The sequence below is a fragment of the Hyperolius riggenbachi genome, chromosome 6, assembly GCF_040937935.1.
Source record: "Hyperolius riggenbachi isolate aHypRig1 chromosome 6, aHypRig1.pri, whole genome shotgun sequence".
In the NCBI taxonomy this organism is placed as follows: domain Eukaryota; kingdom Metazoa; phylum Chordata; class Amphibia; order Anura; family Hyperoliidae; genus Hyperolius; species Hyperolius riggenbachi.
In genome coordinates, this window is record NC_090651.1 from 255064549 (window position 1) to 255073346 (window position 8798).

Below are 8798 nucleotides of genomic sequence, written 5' to 3' on the forward strand. Positions count from 1 at the left end.
TATCCGCAGAGAGCAGCTACTGCGCACGCCAAGAGCCGACAAGGAGATCTTCGGGGGGTCCCAGCACTAAATCCCCACTAATGAGGTAGAAAGGGGAAGCCTCTTTAGGATCCAGAGGCTTCCCTCTCCTGAGGTACTTTTTTTCTTAGAGGTACACTTTAAGAAATGGGGGGCATAACATATGGGAGGGGAAAAGCAGGAGGCATTGGTAATGAAAAGGATTAAAATAAGGTTGCTAGCCTACAGATTTTTGGCAATCTGTTGGGAGATTGCCAATATAGATAGCCTTTTCAGTTCCGCCCCCCTCCCCACACATTTCAATATAGGTAGCCTCCCCCCATCACCAGAGAGCTGGGTAGTGACTCACCATAAACTTTGGCTCCCCCTTGCTTGCTCCTCGCTGTGCCGCCCCCGCGGAATAGTTCACAACTCAGAACAGCAGTAGCTTGTCCACAGTGAAGAGACAGCCAGGTGAACGGTGCACAGTGACAACGTGTATACTTCAAATACAGGAAGTGAGCAGTGATCTTTCTTCCGGTGAACATGTTGTCACTGTGCACCATTCGCCTGGCTGTTTCTTTGCTGATCTGAGGTCTGAAGTATTCCGCAGGGCAGCACAGTCATTAGCGAGCAAGGGGAAACCAAACTTTGTGGAGGCAGGACGAGACCAGGACAAGCAGCTGGCCCGGCAATTAAGTGGCAGGCAAACCCAGCACGTACCACCTGGCCCAACAGCAAAGTATCAAAGGTTGAAAAGCCCTGAAAAAAAAAAAACCACACAGTCTCTAAGTTTTCACTTAATATTTAAAATAAAAATGCTACTATAGATAAAAAAAATTCATAATATTTAGCTATTTCATTTATTCTAAAGCTTAAATTGCGTTTCTGGTACAATGCATGGTGAAGGTGATGCAAAAAAAAATATACCTTTATTCAAGATTATGTAATTTTTTTTCTCCTAGTACTTCAATGATAATAAAAACATGTCTAAAAGCAAACATATAAGGAATAAAAGTTTAAAGAAAGTGTAATTCGTTCTTTATTATGTAGGGGATGTGGTTTCAAAAGTAAACAGGGTTATTGGAGGCTGCAAAACAGCGTTTCCCTAATAATAGCCCCTTATGTTTGTTTAGCCTGCCCTGGTGAGCCAGGTGTCCCCCATCTGATTTATAACTTTCCCTAAGGTCTAATGGTCCCTTTCATACATTTTTGGGGGTAGTCTAGAGGGCATACGCATGTACATATCGCTGGTGAGTTGGGCGCCCCCTGCTGCCGCAAAACTCCCTGGCGGTGTTAAATACTATTCCCCTTCCAAGTTGTCGCAACTTGGAGGGAGATGTAATTCAGGGTCCAGCAACCGTCGGAGCCCCAAATTACCCAGCTATTGCATTGCTGCTATGGGGCGCCTGGCGATCAAAACCACCTGCTTCTTCTAGTGGTCCCCCTTTTGCCTTTAAGGCATTCCCTGGTAATCTAGTGCCACCATATTTCTCACAGCTTTCAGTGGTAGTTAGTGGTCCTCCCCCCATTATGCATTCCCTGTAAGTGTAGTGGTATCCACCACATTTCTTGTTGGTCTAGTTGAATCCGCCCTCCCCCTTTAAGCATTCTCTAGCAGTCTAGTGGTATCTCCTTCCCCTTTAATTACCCCCCTTGTAGTCTAGTAGTAACAACCCACTTCCCCTTTAATGCCCTCTTAGTGTAGTGGTATCCCTGTTTTCCTGTCAGTCTAGTGGTCACCCCTGTGGCACATGTAACAAGCTGGGCTGAAATGGGTGCAGTCATGCAATTGGCATGGTAATGGTTAGGGCCAAACGTACATGAACTTAGCAGCAGAAAAAGTAGGCCTGCCCTACAAAATGTTGGATGAAGGCACTATATCATATACTGTATTTCTCTGCTGCTCTATGCACATCAGACCTCACTGAACTTTATTTCACATTATGCATCTAATCTCTGTGTACCTCTTTTCTTTATGTATATCCTGCCTTCATATACGGTAGCTCAGGACTCCCTGTACCGATTATTACTCTGTATTATGCTGGGCTTACACGGTGCAATTCTGCGCCGGAATCGAGCCGCTGGCGTGGATCGATTTCCGCTCGTCCCCGTGGGCAGTTCCTTATTAGCTGCTCGTTTCTTCCATTGTCCGCTCGCGGGGATCGAGTGCGGAATCAATCCGCCGCGGTGATCGGACAGGTTGAATATTGTCAATCGCGCCATCAGCGGCTCGATTGATAACAACTATCGCGCTGTGTATGCCCAGCATTATACTTCTTTATACATCAGTCCTTTTTCTGCCTTATGCTTATTGAACCAAAGTTGTTTCTATGTGTTTAATACTTAGCCTATTGGCCACTGCAACCTATGCTAAGAGGTGCGAAACATACACAAGCTAGCAGTGCAAGAAAATTAAAAAATATTTTTTCCTCACTCCAAGTGCACCCACCCATATTTTTCATTCTTAGCAAAGGTGAATAGAGAACTACTGTATGCCATCAATTTAGTATCCATGAGGCAGCTGTTCCTGAAATCTACACAAAGAATGGAGGTGTCAATTGAGAAGCCATCACCCGGCCACACCTACCTCCACCCCTGCTCTCCTCTATGAAGCACAGGGAGTAGAGGTAGACTAGGGCAGAGTGAGGTTGGTGCTTAGTAGGGTTAGTCATGTCTAGAGAACTCAAAGAAGCGTGACATGTTTGATAAGTTCTGATTTGTTGTGATCACATCCTGCTTTTGCACATGATCATAACTAGCAAATCAGAGACTTACATATCTATTACCTAACTAATCTGAGTTCTCCTAGCTATGACCATCACTAGAGCTTATATGGAAAAACTAGCTTATGCCCCCTCCTTTGTTCTCCCTGACTACCTCATATGGGTGATAATTGCATTGAGAGGAGTTTGGTCTGCTTACAAACTGATTTCTCAGTCAAGTAGCATGTGACATTGGCATAGCTCACTGTTGAAAACGGCATTTGATACTCAACCAAGTAATGCAAAAATATTGTATGTAAAATGCAAAAACCCTTATGCATTGGAAGTTATATTGTCCACACATTTATATTAAAAAGTGAGGCTGAACTGGGGCTTTGAAAAGCTTGGTATAGAATTGTAATTATTTTCCATTCTCCTATCAGTTTGCAACCTCCCAAACCAAGCCATTTTATCTACAAATTCTGCATTGGTGAGTCATCGGGACAGCAGTCTGCTACAATCTCTAAATTCTGGTACAGAATAACTAGAATTTTAGTCCTGATTATGAGAGGATAAAGCACAAAGGCCTTGTAGGACTGCTGGTTTGGCTTTATAGTCACAGTAGTATTAAGTCTTCCTGGCAGGGTAAGCTCAAATTGCCAGCCTGTGTACCAAAGAGTAAAGGATTCGCTCTAGCGGTGGGATCTAAGCCTCCTCGTACTATTCTGAAGAGCAGCGGTGGATGAGAGCTGCCTGCCGCACAGCACTCACTGCCTTCTTTTGGCAGGTCAGGCTACACAGCCGCTTTTTATTCAGCGTACAAAGGGTTATCGAGAAGTTCTGGGAAAACGAGCCTGGTGGCGGCTTTTCTTTCAAAGGGGAGACCAGAAAATAAAACCTTTGATGTCACTACAAAGCACGACTTCACAGCAGAAAGGAGTAACCTGCACAGCGGCGCTCGCTACGCTTTTTGAGCATGCAAAACGCCTCCAGGGGTTCATCCTGGAGGGATTGAGAGGCTTTGCGGATCTGATGTTAACCCTTTCACTGCTAAACAACAACTTTCATCAGCCCCTTGAATGTAAAATAACTTACAGTACGGTAATTTTTTTTAAACATCAGCAGTTTAACTTTTTAATCCGGTGCCTAAGTGTGTGCTAGGTCAGGAAGGGACAACTTGTTAGGGTTTGCAAAGCCATGGAGGGTGAATGTTTTTTAAAAAGGGGAGAGGGTGGAGATTAAAGAGAGAGGGGATGTGTCGGTAAAGCTATTGCTAATGGATTCGGAATAGAATGACAGTGGATGGGAAAAGGGACAAGCGCTGCAATGTGTGTATGTATGTACTAGTGCACACCAAAAATCTCTAGCGTACTCGGAAACGCTTAGCGTTTTTTGAAGTGATTTTTATAAGCTATTCCAGGCATGTGCCTAGCGATTTTTGGAGTGTTATGGTGTAGAAATTTTATACTTTTTGTACATTTGACCAGGAAGTGAACAGCTTTTGCAAAATTTTTTTTAAAAAAACATAGGAAACTCAGCACTTTTTAGAGCGATTTACCACACTTTACATTGAGGCGTAATTACCTCCAAAACGCTGCAGGATCTGCATTTGCATTTGGGAAAATAAATCACATCGCTCTGACATGATCAATCCCATTCAAAAACATTAGCCAAGCGCTTTTCGAAGCACTAGCGGTTTTCTCAAAAGCGCTCTTGGTGTCCACCAGCCCAATGTGTGTTTCCACTGAAAGCTCCAGCTCCACCAAAACCAGCAAAGTACCGGTATGTGAATTTTTACCAGCATGTGCAATTGTAAAGTATTGCATGTGGTTTCTCATAGGATAACCATAGTAGCAGTTTTGCTGTTTTGACTGTTTGTTTTTGTGCACGGCTACATTTTCAAAAGCACACCCAGGGCCAGATTGCCAATAGGCACACTAGGCACGTGCCTACAGACTGCCTATGTTTGAAAAGGCGGCTCTCTGGCCGCCATAATGTCCCCTCTGCTCCTCCTCCCTCCCTCTGCAGAGTGGTAATAAGAAGAGACTCATCCCCAACGCTCCAGAGATGATGTAATTCAGCAGCGGAAGCACGTCCAGCACCGTCTCCACAGCAACAGTGGGTCTCTCCGCGTGTGACGTGGCAGCTTGTAACAGCAAGTCACATGATGAGTCATGTGACTCGCTGTAACGAGCTGCCGCATCACACGCAGAGACCCCCGCTGGATTTAGAGCTCAGGAGCCTATAGTCACATAAGCTCTGGTGCCCTAAACCCTACCCCTCACACACCCCAGCTATAGGTGTCAGCACAGCCCTGAGCACAGCATGCTACACTATCTTCAGAAAACACATACGCTTTAATAGTGGACAAAAATGCAAAAGTACCCCGATACTCAAATTGCACGTTAATGCAAAGGCATATTGATTGTGTAAATGAGCCCTCATGGAAAGTGAAAACAGTCGTTAGAGTTGCTATTCTTCTTATAAAATGACAATTCTTCTCTCTGCCCACAAGCATAAATCTATAAGCTCAGCTGAACCAAATGTACCAGCTTGCGACACTCAGCAGTAGTTAGTTCATGTCTAGAACTCACAGATAAGCATTTGATTTGTTTGATCAGCTGATTTATAAAGCTCTGATTTGCTGTGATCACATCCTGCTTTAACACATGATCCTGACAAGCAAATCAGACACTTACGTACAGTATCTATTACCAGACCAAACTGATCACATGCTTTTCCACCAGTTCTCTGAAGGCTCATACACACGTCCAACTTAACCACTTCCCGACCGCCCACTACACAGGGGCGGCGGGGAAGTGGAGCCCTTCAGGACGGCCTCACCCACAGAGGCGGCGGTCCATTTAAGGGCATGGGCGGAGCGATCGCGTCATCCGTGACGCGATCCTCCGCCGGCGCCTGTCACCGCTCGCTCGCCGCAACATCCCGCCGGCTATACGGAAGCGCCGGCGGGATGTTAACCCCGCGATCGCCGCATACAAAGTGTATAATACACTTTGTAATGTTTACAAAGTGTATTATACAGGCTGTCTCCTGCCCTGGTGGTCCCAGTGTCCGAGGGACCACCAGGGCAGGCTGCAGCCACCCTGGTCTGCACCCAAGCACACTGATTTCTCCCTCCCCTGCCCCAGATCGCCCACAGCACCCATCAGACCCCCCCCTGCCCACCCCCCAGACCCCTGTTTGCACCCAATCACCCCCCTAATCACCCATCAATCACTCCCTGTCACTATCTGTCAACGCTATTTTTTTTTTTATCCCCCCCCCCTGCTCCCTGCCCCCTCCTGATCACCCCCCACCCCTCAGATTCTCCCCAGACCCCCCCCACCCAGACCACCCCCCCCTGTTTACTGTATGCATCTATCCCCCTGATCACCTGTCAATCACCCGTCAATCACCCGTCAATCACTGCCACCCATCAATCAGCCCCTAACCTGCCCCTTGCGGGCAATCTGATCACCCCCCCACACCAATAGATCGCCCACAGATCCGAACACAGATCACCTCCCAAATCCATTGTTTACATCTATTCTCTCCTCTAAACACCCACAAATTACCCATCAATCACCCATCAATCACCCCCTATCACCACCTGTCACTGTTACCTATCAGATCAGACCCTAATCTGCCCCTTGCGGGCACCCAATCACCTGCCTACACGCTCAGATTGCCCTCAGACCCCCCCTTATCAATTTGCCAGTGCATTAATTACATCTGTTCTTCCCTGTAATAACCCACTGATCACCTGTCAATCACCTGCCAATCACCTATCACCCATCAATCACCCCCTGTCACCCCCTGTCACTGCCACCCATCAATCAGCCCCTAACCTGCCCCTTGCGGGCAATCTGATAACCCACCCACACCATTCGATCGCCCGCAAACTGCCGTCAGATTACCTCCCAAATGTATCGTTTACATCTGTTATCTTCTCTAAACACCCACTAATTACCCATCAATCACCCCCTATCACCACCTGTCACTTTTACCTATCAGATCAGACCCTAATCTGCCCCTTGCGGGCACCCAATCACCCGCCCACACGCTCAGATTGCCCTCTGACCCCCCCCCCTTATCAATTCGCCAGTGCATTAATTACATCTGTCCTTCCCTGTAATAACCCACTGATCACCTGTCAATCACCTGCCAATCACCTATCACCCATCAATCACCCCCTGTCACTGCCACCCAACAATCAGCCCCTAACCTGCCCCTTGCGGGCAAACTGGTCACCCACCCACACCAATATATCGCCCACAGATCCGACATCAGATCACCTCCCAAATCCATTGTTTACATCTATTCTCTCCTCTAAACACCCACTAATTACCCATCAATCACCCATCAATCACCCCCTATCACCACCTGTCACTGTTACCTATCAGATCAGACCCTAATCTGCCCCTTGCGGGCACCCAATCACCTGCCTACACGCTCAGATTGCCCTCAGACCCCCCCTTATCAATTTGCCAGTGCATTAATTACATCTGTTCTTCCCTGTAATAACCCACTGATCACCTGTCAATCACCTGCCAATCACCTATCACCCATCAATCACCCCCTGTCACCCCCTGTCACTGCCACCCATCAATCAGCCCCTAACCTGCCCCTTGCGGGCAATCTGATCACCCACCCACACCATTAGATCGCCCGCAAACCCGCCGTCAGATTACCTCCCAAATGTATCGTTTACATCTGTTATCTTCTCTAAACACCCACTATTTACCCATCAATCACCCCCTATCACCACCTGTCACTTTTACCTATCAGATCAGACCCTAATCTGCCCCTTGCGGGCACCCAATCACCCGCCCACACGCTCAGATTGCCCTCTGACCCCCCCCCCCTTATCAATTCGCCAGTGCATTAATTACATCTGTCCTTCCCTGTAATAACCCACTGATCACCTGTCAATCACCTGCCAATCACCTATCACCCATCAATCACCCCCTGTCACTGCCACCCAACAATCAGCCCCTAACCTGCCCCTTGCGGGCAAACTGATCACCCACCCACACCAATAGATCGCCCGCAGATCCGACATCAGATCACCACCCAAGCGCAGTGTTTCCATCTATTCTCTCCTCTAAACACCCACTAATTACCCATCAATCACCCATCAATCACCCCCTATCACCACCTGTCACTGTTACCCATCAGATCAGACCCTAATCTGCCCCTTGCGGGCACCCAATCGCCCGCCTACAATCTCAGATTGCCCTCAGACCCCCCCTTATCAATTCGCCAGTGCAATATTTACATCTGTTCTCCCCTGTAATAACCCACTGATTACCTGTCAATCACCTATCAATCACCCCCTGTCACTGACACCCATCAATCACCCGCTGTCACTGACACCCATCAATCAGCCCCTAACCTGCCCCTTGCGGGCAAACTGATCACCCACCCACACCAATAGATCGCCCGCAGATCCGACAACAGATCACCACCCAAGCGCAGTGTTTCCATCTATTCTCTACCCTAAACACCCACTAATTACCCATCAATCACCCCCTGTCACTGCTACCTATCAGATTAGACCCCTATCTGCCCCTAGGGCACTCAATCACCCGCCCACACCCTCAGAATGCCCTCAGACCCCAGCCCTGATCACCTCGCCAGTGCATTGCTTGCATCTATTCTCCCCTCTAATCACACCTTGAGACACCCATCAATCACCTCCTGTCACCCCCTAGCACACCTACCCATCAGATCAGGCCCCAATTTGCCCCGTGTGGGCTCCTGATCACTCGGCCAAACCCTCAGACCCCCTTCCGATCACCTCCCCAGTGCATTGATTGCATCTATTTTCCCCTCTAACCACCCCCTGAGACACCCATCAATCACCTCCTGTCACCCCCCTAGCACTCCTATCCATCAGATCAGGCCCAATACAACCTGTCATCTAAAAGGCCACCCTGCTTATGACCGGTTCCACAAACTTCACCCCCTCATAGACCACCTGTCATCAAAATTTGCAGATGCTTATACCCCTGAACAGTCATTTTGAGACATTTGGTTTCCAGACTACTCACGGTTTTGGGCCCCTAAAATGCCAGGGCAGTATAGGAACCC